The 12161-nt window shown below is 40.8% G+C and overlaps 1 long non-coding RNA gene across 1 annotated transcript in view; it reads left to right on the top strand.

The window, feature by feature from the left end:
- LOC125122113 (uncharacterized) overlaps positions 1–12161 on the top strand; it is a 29011-nt gene that overhangs the window by 9761 nt on the left and 7089 nt on the right. The window lies entirely within an intron of this gene.

Below are 12161 nucleotides of genomic sequence, written 5' to 3'. Positions count from 1 at the left end.
TTGGACTGAAGGGCAAACTCACTCCCAGGCAGCTGGAAGACATTATTTTCCTTGAGTAAGAACTGTGTTGGCCATAACTACATTTGTTGAGGTCTGTAGTGGGGGAAATGTCCCCAGAGTCTCACAGGGCTGTGAAGAGATGCTGGGGAGCATAAGCCCACCTGTATTAGCATGGCATCTGTCTTTATCGCAAGGGACTTTCAATGTGGGGAGGAACCCCCAACATAGGCAGCACTTCACCCCAAAGGCTGCGTGACAATGATGGCTCACCGTGTCCTCAAATGGAATGAGGAACCGCTGGGACTCCGCCAACATACCTTCCTCTTTCCTCTGCTTCTTCCTTTGGCTGAGCCCGGGCTTGTCCCTCACTGCTTCCTTTGTTCCATTTCTTCTCTCTCATCTTCCCTCGGGCCTCTGTGTCTGGAACAAGCTCTTCCCTGGAGCCTGCCAATCCAGCAGGCTCCTTTGCTGACCTGCTCTCAAAGCTTTGTCTTTGACAATGATGAGCTGCATCTCTCCACTAAGGTCAGGGATTTGGAAAAAAGAAGGAGGTTCAGAGCAAGCTGCAAATTAAGAGACAATGAAAATAACTGCATCTTAAGCTTTGGAGTCACTCATTTGCATACTAGTTTACTATGTTATTTAAATGACTGGTTTCTTTTAATACCCTTCCCCCCCTTTTTTCTTTTTTTAGGGCCTTACCCACAGCATATGGAAGTTCCCAGGCTAGAGGTCGAATCGGAGCTGCATCTGCCGGCCTACACGCAGCCACAGCAATGTGGGATCCAAGCTGCATCTGTGACCTACACCACAGCTCATGACAACGCCAGATCCTTTCCCCACTGAGCAAGGCCAGGGATGGAACCCACATCCTCATGGATACTAGTTGGGTTCATTACCACTGAGCCACAATGGGAATTCCCTGGCTTCTTTTAAACTAGCAACAAAATTGTCATTGTAGATTAGAATCTAAAAAGGTTACATAATTTTTTTTTGTGTGTTTTATAAATGCACCAGAGTAAACAGTCCCCAAATTCCTGGCCTGCTTCTTATTCTGTATTCTCTATCTGGATTCTGAGTATAAATGACAACTCTCATATGCTCCCCAGAACAGAATATGCCTGTCATCCCACCCATCCTGCTTCCAGTGGCTCCTGGTTTTACTTAAGGTCTCTGTGCCAACCACCCAGCTTGTCCTTGCTTAGGTGAACAAGCTGCTTCCTAACTGATCCAGCAAATAGCTAAAATTGCTCACATACATGTTTTTTACACAGGCATCAATACTGCTTTTCAGTGTTTGCTCATTTTGTCATTCATTTTTAGGACTGGCAAATAAGGATTTTATTCTTATGTTCATTCTACTTGGTCCTCCTGGCAGGAAATGGTATTCAGTAACACTATGAGGGCTTTTTAAACTTCCATTTGGAAATTTGTTTTTGATTTTTTCTTAGGTAGTAGACGAGTGATTTCTGTTTGGCTTTAAACAAACATTTTATTTCATTTACCCCCTTAACTTGCTCTATGTAGAGATAGAGGGAGAACTGTGGGTCATGACATGTGAAAGAAACACTTTACATGCATTATTTAAAATTCACAGGCTGGTGGAAAAGTCACTGAGACTTTGCAAAATTCACTGTTTTCCCTTAGGTCTCAGGCACAATTATGTGCTTCCTGAGTTTTCACATTTGAAAATGTATGGAGCTTCAGGGTTTACCCAACACTTGGAAACAAGCAAATGATTCTCAAGTGAGATTGAAGGCTTAGTTTAACAGGTAAACACATGGAAATGAAGCTCATGCTCTTGGCAGTGTTTATGTACCTACACAGAATCCATGGAGCAGTCCCACCAGAACTGAAATAATTAATTCCTTCACTTGTGTTATTTCACAGCTTTTTTTCAAGGCTTTGCCAAGAATAAAAACTGAGAAGACTATTGATAGAGCAGGATGGAGATTTGAGGAGACCTGTGGGTAGATGTGTTTTAAAGATAGAGACACATTATGTAATGTGGATTGACTGGATGGAAGAGAAAAAGTGTCTACAGCTCAAAATGAAGTGGCAGTTATTAGGAATAGTTCATTTTTTGCTTCCCTGTGCTGGACACAACTTAAGAGTTATTTGTGAAATGGAGCAAATGTAAACCCAAGCTACAGAGCAAGGGGTAAATAAATGTTCTGTGGTGCAGAGATTATTCATAATGAAATCTATAGTGGAAACACTGAGGTTTGACTCATGTAAAACCTGTCTGGACAAGGAACGATGAGGAATAACATAAGGAACACTATTTCCTTGGTGATGAGTAAAGAGCTATGTGGTTTTATGTTGTCCACAATTAAGTGTTTGGGAAACAAGGCAGGAAAAAAAACGTTCACTAATTCATTCACTTGGCAAATGGGCTAACTTTGGGGAGGTTTTTGAAATGGAAACAGAGACACCCATCCAACCTGGTGTGGAAATGGAACAATGCCAAAGATGACTTGAACATCATTGGAATTGTCCCTGTTCCCTTAAATAAGGTTGTCTTTTCAGCAATCCCACTTCTAGATATATATCCAAAGACAATGAAACTGTTATCTCAAAGGGATATCTGAACTTCTCTGTTCACTGAAGCATAATTTGCAATAGCCAAGGTATGGAAACAACATGATGTATAGATAAAGGTGTTGTGAGATACACATACACACACAGTGGAATACTATTCAGACTTAAAAAAGAAGGGAACCCTATTAATTGCATCAACATGAACCTGAAGAGCAGAATGCTAAGTTAAATAAGTCAGACACAGAAAGGCAAATCCTGGATGATCTCACTTATACATGGAATCTAAAAAGCATAACTCAGGGAAATAGAGGAGAATGGTGGTAACCAGGGGTTGGGGGTGTGGCGGAAACCGAAGTTGGTAAAGGGTACAGACTTTCAGCTATAAGATGAGTAAAGTCTGAGGATCTAATGTAAAACCTTGTGACTATAGTGATAACACTGTGTTATAGAATGGAAATCTGCTAAAAGAGTGGAATTTAAATGTTCTCACCATAGGAGAGTAGAAAGAATAAAGCTGTGGGATGATAGGGGTTAATTAACTAGATGGGAGGATCCTTTCACAATGCATACATGTATCACATCATCCTGCTGTGCCACCACATACCTACTGTTAATCTTACTGTGCCTTAATTTTCTATCTTTATTTTACCTTCCTGGCAAAGCTGCTGGGAGGCATAATGGTGCAGCTTTAAATATCTTCCCATTTTATTGTTAATTATACCTCAGTGAACTTGGGGGGAAATTCTCTCCATAGTCACGTAAGACAGTTGGATCTGGGAGGAAAGAAGGCAGGCATGAATTTGTGTGTCAGAAAACCATGTTGATTCAAGGAAGGAGGAGGAGGAGAGAAAGAGAGAAAGAGGGAGAGAAAGAGAGAAAGAGAAAGAAAAAATGAAAGAAAAAGAAAGAAGAGAATAGAGCAATTGGTTATTACTACTTTGTCTTTTAACGCTTGCACTTTCATCTTCAGAACACTTATTTTGATTTTGACTTAATTTGTTCCTCCTCATCAGGACTGCAACTCTAGACAGTAATGGGGACGGGGAACAAGAGTATTAAAAAATATCCCTACAGGCATCCCTGAAAATACTACTTTGTTTATATAAATGAATGAATTAATGAATGTAAATGTCCAAAGGAAAGGCATTTATTCCACCTTCCTCTGACAAGACTCAATTTTCCCAGAGGAAAATTAGAAACACTCATAATAGGAACCCTACATCTGGGCTCCAGCTCCCATATTTTCAGAGGTAAGTTTCTTCCCTTAGCACCAGTGTGTCAGCCTGCAGCTGGCAAGCTTATCTTTGTCCTTCTGTTGCCATGCAAACCACACTGAAGTTGACCTTTGTAGTCCTAGCCTGGTGAACAGCAGTTCCAGTGAGGGTCCAGTGAGGGTCCAGTGAGGGGAAAAATGACCTTTCCCCTCACTGATGCACATGAGATCTGAACTAAGTACTAGGAAAATGTTCCTAGGACATTTCGTACTTATGACTTAATCCAAAGGTACAGATAGGCACATCTTTGGGAAGAATTGTCAGAATGCTTCTCCAACTGCTGGGGATACCAAAGTGCTTTCAAACACCTAGTTTTAAAGAGATTAAAGCACCTTTAAGGCTTTTATCTTCTTTCTGAAATGTGGTTCTCACCAATGCTCTAAAAAATAACCTCCTATTCCTCTTTGCCTGATGATTTCAGTGTCTACTCAGTTTGACCTGGACATATTCCTATAATCCTAAAGGCCACCTCTTGGAATAGGTGATAATGTACATGTCTCCTCTTGTGGACAAATGCTATGTTACCATGAGGGGGTAATTCATCCCCTGGCTTTCCAAGTAAGTTGTGTGCAGTATCTTGAGGTCTACAGAGTCTAAGTAGTGGTGGGAAGTAGTAAAGAGTGTGGGCCATGAAGTCAGACTGGCTAGTTCAATCCCTAGTCCTGCCATGTCCCTGCTGTGTCACCGCGGACACATCTGTGCCTTAATTTTCTATCTGCCAATGAGAGTTTCTCATTTTCCTCTGGGGAAGTTGAGAATTTGAAAATTGTCAATTGAAGATTGTCAGAGAGGAGTTCCCACCATGGCTCAGTGAAAATGCATCAGACTAGCATCCATGAGGACAAAGGTTCAATCCCTGGCCTCACTGTGTGGGTTAAGGATCTGGTGTTGCTGTGAACTGTGGTGTAGGTCACAGATGTGGCTCAGATCTGGCATTGCTGTGGCTATGGCGTAGGCCAGCAGCTGTAGATCTAATTCAGCCCCTAGCCTGGGAACTTCCATAGGCTGCAGGTGTGGCCCTAAAAAAAAAAAAAAAGAAAAAAGAAAATTGTCAGAGAAAGCCAGAATGAATGTACTGTACCTTTCCCTTGGTAATTTGACATTCACTCATTCATTAATTCATTTATATAAACAGTAAACAGTGTTGCTGGGAGGGTTAAAGGTGCAGCCCTGCTCTGTCCGTGACCTCTAGTTGTGGAAGCCCAAGAGTATGCATGGAGTGTGTCTAGGAAATTCCAAGGACAAAGCCAGGGAAACACTCCTTAGCCCTTTCTCTGAAATACATCTTTTATTATCCCACTCCTTCCCATTCCCTACTGGCCTCCTAGATAAAGCCAAGTGGTTCTGCTCACTGTTCATGGATATCAGTCATCTGACTGAACAAGAGAGCTTGAAAGTAGCTGGTAAATTCTCACTGTTGTCATTTCAACCATTTCAAATGTCCTGATCCTTTTCCAACACTTATATAAAATTAGATCCAGAATGATGAAGCAAAGAAGCAGCAAACATTTCAATTGTACATAATTATTTTTATTTAAAAGGCATGGCATATAGATGTCCTAATAACAAAGCATTCATCCATTTCTAGACTGTACCAGGGCACATCTTGTATATATAACCTACCTGCACCAGTAATTACAAACAGTGAAAGCTTTTGAGCAAGTATCTGCCAAAATAACTATCATCTTTGCAACAATGCCTAGACTAATTTAAATGGCTTTTAAAAATTTATTCACTACTCCTTCTTTCCATGAACTTATTAACTAGTGTGTGAATCATATCATTTATTATTTACTTTTATGGCTTATTTATATTATATCTTAAAATTTATATTATTATTAGTTATTATTTATAAACAATGGTTCAAATCATATCACTTATTTTTGCAACCAGAGGGAAGAAAGTCATGTTATTGAAAATATAATTTAGGAGTTCCTGTTGTGGCACAGCAGAAACAAATCCAACTAGGAACCATGAGGTTGCAGGTTCGATTCTTGGTCTCGCTCAGTGGGTTAAGGATCTGGCGTTGTTGGGCTCTGGAGTAGGCCAGCAGCTCTAGCTCCAATTATCCCTAGCCTGGGAACCTCCATATGCCACAGGTGTGGCCCTAAAAAGACAAAAGACAATAATAATAATAATAATAATAATAATAATAATAATAATAATAATAATTTATATCAAGGGATATAAAATAATTGCTGTTCAAAAAATAACATAAATAGCATTTGCAAATACTCTAGGTTTAGAAGGCTATTGAGCTTCCTTGTAAATGTTTGTAACCTCATATAATCTATTGCCATCTATCAGGTACATCTTCTAGCTAATATAGCCCCAATCCTAAAATACTGCTGGAAGTAAACTTGTAAATCATTTAGTCCCATCCCCATTTGATGATTAGATTTCAAACCAGACACTTTTTTAGTTAGCTAATTGACATGCTTTCTTCTTGTCTTTAAAAATAAACAGTTTTTTCAAGCTTCTTTAAGTCATCTTCTTCCCATATTTACTAAAAGCAGTGATGAAGTCAAAGGTCACTCTTCTGGGCAGATGCCTGTGGATATCAGATTCCTAGCAGCTCCAAGCTACAGCTTTGAGCCTCAGATTCCTTGGGAGCAACCACATTCATTTCCAGTTTCTTCAGCCCCATGAGCTCAAACAAAAATCTTTCACTGAAGGCCTTTCTCTTTTGCTTTTAGTCATCCTGGGAAATCTCTGTTATAGCAGGCTGTTTCCATGCCTCCTTTTCTTTCAGCCTTACTTACCCTGTCTTTTTGTGTGTGTGTGTGTGTGTGTGTGTGTGTCTGCTCCCTTGACATGCCAAGTTCCCAAGTCAGGGATCAAACCTGTGCCACAGCTGCAACCTGGGTCATGTGCAATGACAAAGGCCAGATTCTTAACCCATTGAGTCACCAAAAAAAACCTCCTTACTGTTTCTTGTGGTTTAGAAATAGTCTACATTCGATAGTGAATCTTTTTGTATTCTTTGGAAGGCTGGTAGATCTCTACAGAGTTTGGAGAATTGGGCAGAGCAGATATTTCAGAAGCAAATGACCATTGCAAATATCACTTCTTCCAGGTGCTAAAGTGTCCCCTTTATGAGATGGTGGTGGGTACCTGAGAAGTCACTGCCCCTGCTTCCATCAGAGCTGACCTTGGGTTGAGAAATCCTTCCAACCTGGTTTTGAAGCTGAGTTTCTTCATTTCCTAGTTTCCCAATTTGGACAGATGGCTTTAACCTTTTCACTCTCCATTTTCTCCTCTGGGAAATGGGGACCAGGGTGCCAGTTTCAGCGGCTGTTATAAGATTCCCCTGAGGTGACATAAAATATTCAGGGCTGTTGCTGAGTCTGACACATAGGAGGCATTCTGCATCCTCCATGCCTTCAGAGTGGGCTTTTTCTAGAAGTCTTAAGAACTTTCTAAATAACTCCTATGATACTTGGCCTTGCTTGGACACAAAATGAAAATCAGAAAAGCCTCTTTCTCACCCTATGGGTGGCTATCACTCCATATTCTGATTCTTTTTTCATAGGAAAAGGGCATCTTAAATGTAGTGGGAAAGGCAAGCCCACGTAGCAGAAATTCCCAGAATACAAGATCCTCTTTATTACATGGTGTGTTTCTGTACCACAGGTATCCACACAGATGTGGTCATCAGCAGAGATAACTAGTTTACAAGCCCTCCCTGGAAACTCTTCATAGTTCTTAGCAGAAGAGTGATTCCCAGCCAAGCTCTGCACTGAGGCTCAGCCCGCGATGAAAGCATTTCCAACTGTCCCACAACACAAAGAATTAGAGAGGAGAAATGACTTGTGGTGCCTTCCAGCCAAGAAGTGAGCCCAGGGATCACCTAAGAGGCTAAAAGCCCATTAAAACAAGTATCTGCTGCAGCCTCTTCTTCCTGTGCTTGTGTCTGTCTGCCTGTCTTTCCTGCTTTCCTTTTCTTCCTCCCTCTCTTCTATCCTCTCTTCCTCTTTTGTTTTCCTTCCTTCTTTCATTCCTTTCCCTTTCTTTTCTTTCTCCCTTCTTCATCTCCTCTTTTCCTAATGGAAAAATACCACTTTATGTCAAGGAAACACTGGGCAGTATCTGGCTGTTGCAAGTGTTAATGTGGAGATGACAACACATTCATTCAAATTCTGACCTCTGTAGCTACTTTATTCATATTATTGGTTATCTGTCCTTAAGTTGTTACCACCAATGTCTAAGGCAGCAGTTTGGCATAAGAAATATAGAGTATGTTTAGGAACAAGAGAAAAACCTTGGCTCAACCCTGGTTTCTGGTCTTCTTGATTATAGGACTTCCCTGAGCTCTCAGGTGGCTCAGTGGGTTAAGGATCTGGTGTCACTGCTGAGGCTTGGGTCACTACTCTGGCATGGGTTCAGTCCCTGGCCTGGGAATGTCCAGATAGCACAGGCATGGCTAAAAAGTCATAGGGCTTCCCAAATAGGGTAGTCCTGAGGAGTCAATGAAATAAATAAGTGAAAACAAGTTACCTGTAATTGATTTAGAACTATGGCCTGACTTAGGTCCTCTTCTTTAGAAGCAGAGCCTCAGAAAGAGATTTGGTTGCATGTGATTTATGGGAGTTGAGCTCTCAGGAGGAGGTGAGTGAAGAAGGAAGAGGTTGGGAAGGAGCCATGACAGAATATGGCCCCTGCTGGGCTCTGGCTTTGCCCTGATCCAATAGAGGCTCTGGAGCAGGCATGACCCCGTGCATCTTTCCCTCCCTTGAGGTGACTGGCTGGCCTTTCACATCCTTCACGCCATCCAGTCATTGGCAGTGGGCTGCCCTGCAATGGGAGTGGGATGGATCTCCTGGGAAAATGACCACCATTTTGCCAAGGAAAATCCCTGGAAAATGGGGCCATTGTGAGCCATTAGCTATGATAGAAGAATAACTAATGAGAATTAAATCCATTTTAGTTTATCGAGACAAGGGGTTGACAGAGAAGTTTATGATTTAAATATTTCAGCTAAAACTTTTGGGGACACTTAGCAGATGTTTTCAACCATCCCACTGCCACTGATCATACATGAGCAGGGTGAGGACTCACAGGAGACAATCTTCGGGTTTAGTTCTGAGCTTGTAAGCTTTGGCTACATCCACATGTAAAAGGAGAAGCAGAAGAACCATTACAATAGCAATTAAAGCCTTAATTAAAGCTCTACCCATGGCTATTTCATCCAGCTCCATTGGTCTTTGCAGACTCATGAGTTAATTCTTCTCATCAGCACTCTTCCCTTGGGTTATCTTGACAACGTTTCTGTCTATATGTTACTTCTGCTCACATAAAAGTCCAAGTTTTCTTTAACTGAAAGCACATTAAAATTTTAGAAGCTCTTAGGTTGGCACCCTCATTCTGTTTGTCATGAAATGCTTTTTCCTTTTTCTTCTTCTTCTTCTTCTTTTTTTTTTTTCTTTTTTATGGCCACACCTGTAGCATGTGGAAGTTCCCAGGCTAGGGGAAAAAAATCAGAGCTGCGGCTGCAGGCCTACACCACAGCCATGGCAACACTAGATCTGAGCCACATCTGCAACTGAACAAGGCCAGGGATCGAACTTGCATCCTCATGGATGCTATGTCTGGTTCTTAACCCACTGAGCCACAATGGGAACTCCATAGTTTCTTCTGTTCCTCAAAATGGTGAATCAATCTTTTTCTATTTCTAATGGAATTTATAAGATTGTATTTATTTTCCTCTTAACAAAATGGGTACCTACAGTATAGCTTGTCTATTTATCACTCTTCCCTTCAAATTCTATTAATAAGAAAATAAAATTTAGGCTTCTTATATATAAAAATATCACATATTGTTTATTCATATTTTATAATCTGTATCTCTCAAAGGAGATGTAAGAGATTAACCTTATAGAAAATTAAATTGATTCTATGGTTAACATCTAATATTAGCCTAGGTATATTATCCCAAAAATTTCAGATGTGCCTCCTTCCTATATAAAATAATCCATTTTTCTTTGCCTTCTTATTAAAATATTGTCCAAAAGAATGGCCTAATGTGGCTTGCTGCAGGGTACAATTCACAGAATAAACAGATTACATTGTCCTGTTATTCAGAATTCTATCATGGCAAAATGGCCATTGTCTTCTGTCTTTGTCTTCTGGACATTGGGCAATAGCAACACTATAATTTTTTTGGGGGGGTGGATTGTGAACAATCAGAGGCACTCCTCTGGCTAATTCTCCTTACATAAGTGAAATGAGTTAATGACAAAGTAGTCTTCACAGACTTAAAATGATGACAGAGCCAAGAGCCAAGGGTATGAAATGACTAAGGCGTTGTTGCTGTGGCTTGAGGGGGTGGGAAGAACCACCCTCTGAGGTGTCCGAGTGGGTCACCCAACAGACTTGCCAAGGACTGGAAGGGAAAAATAAGTTGGACAACTCTCCTCTTGGGACAAGACCCAGAGTTCCTTATGGGTGGAGACTAGGCTACATAATTGAAAGGAAAGAAAAAAGAATGGATTGGCATGGGACTGAATTAGGGAAGAAGGTGTTTTAAGTGTGATGAATCCTTGGCTTCCACTCAGGTTCATACTTCTTATCTTTATAAAGATCTAAGATCCACTTTCTTATTGGATAGTCCCAGACGATGCCTCCATATCAATGGAAACAGAAATATTTGAATAATGCTTACACAATTCTTCTTTGGCACAAATATATTCACATAAACAAAATTAAGTCACTAGCCACCTCACTGGCTTATTTTTCCTTAAAAAACAACTTTTTTTTTTCTTTTTTGAGTGTTAGGCTGAGATATTGAGGGAAAGTATAAGTTCTGAAGTCAGGTCACAAGCCAATATAGTTTTGTTTTTTTTTTCCTCCAGCACTATAAACTATGTGATGCTAAAATATAGCCAATTTTATGGATTGGCTTAAGATTAAGAAAACTGACCCTAATGTAATGAAGTTGGTGCTATTAACACTCAGTGGGGCAGCGCTTTGATTGTGGGCAATGCTAATAGAGGAATTACACTTGTAGGCATTGCTCCAAGCATTATACTAGGCCCCTAGCCTCAGTCCCGCCCCCTCCAATTTCCCTTAACCTTACAGCCTTCATGATCTATCAGCAGTGTCAGTATAGTCACTTACCTCCCTTACTTAAAACCCTTAGATATTGTCATGGGTTGAACTGTATGCTCCCCCTCAGATTCGTGTGTTAGCGTCCTAACTCTCAGTACCTGGAAATGTAATCTTGTTTGGACATACAATCATTGAAGATGTAACTGGTTAAGATGAAGTCATGAGGGTGGATCCTAATCCAGTATGATGGTATTTATAAAAATGGGAAATTGGTACATATAGTTCAGTTGGCTAGCAAGCTGGCTCGCTGGGTAGCTAGCTAGCTAGACAGACAGAGTATGTATAGTAAGAACACCATGTGAACACAAAGATAGCCATCTGTAAGCCAAGGAGGGAGGCCTAGAACAGGCCCTTCCCTTATGACCCTAAAAAGGAACTGGCCTTGCTGATACCTTGATTTCAGACTGTTAGTCCTCATAAGACAATGAATTTCTGTTGTTTAAGCCATCCAGTTTGTGTTTTGTTACAGCAGCCCCGGCAAACTAATACATATACACTTCCATTATTTTAGGATGATGTTCAACATCCTATACATGGAAGCAGATGAGTAGCATATAAAACCAAAGAGCAAATGCATCTCAAGCTAAGCAGACTTAACTTTTTTGAATTGTCAACAGGCTTAGTAAAAATATATTGAGTGATTAGCATTGTTCAAGGTGCTGGATATTTGGCTGTGAATTAAACTGGCCCACTACGTGTCCTTAGGGAGTTTACACTGAGACAGACAACTAATTACACAAAGAATTAATTACTGTTGTAACAAGTTAAGAGGTTCAGTGGAATGTCCTAAAGAATGGAATACTAGGGGAACCAATCCTTTTCTTAGAGGAATCAGGAAAAGCAGGAAAGGCTTCTTTGAGGTAGTTGTGGCTTAACTCATATTTGAAGGATCTGTAGATGTTAATGGAAAGAGGTGCTGGGAGAAATGGCTTCAAGGTTTAGGCAATAGCAGTTATAAAGATCCCGAGGCCAGACAGACAGTTTCTGGAATCAAACAAAGGTAAAAGCATAAGTGGAACAGAAAGCCCTAGGTAGAGACTAGTGCTGCGTGGGACAGGGGAAGCAGAGAAGAGAAGGATCAGCTCCCAAGGGCTGTCACACCATCAGAGCTGTAATACTAATTCTCCCTCGGACTGCAGTGTTAATAGATCTGGGGAGGCTGTGTGGTAGACTACGGTAAGAGGTAAGGATAATGAAGAAAGGGACCGGGGTAGATCAAGTTAAGAAATAACCTATTGA

Source organism: Phacochoerus africanus, chromosome 3 (assembly GCF_016906955.1).
Source record: "Phacochoerus africanus isolate WHEZ1 chromosome 3, ROS_Pafr_v1, whole genome shotgun sequence".
Classification (NCBI taxonomy): domain Eukaryota; kingdom Metazoa; phylum Chordata; class Mammalia; order Artiodactyla; family Suidae; genus Phacochoerus; species Phacochoerus africanus.
The sequence above is the reverse complement of the archived record's forward strand: the minus strand, read 5'-3'. Positions and strand labels throughout refer to the sequence as shown.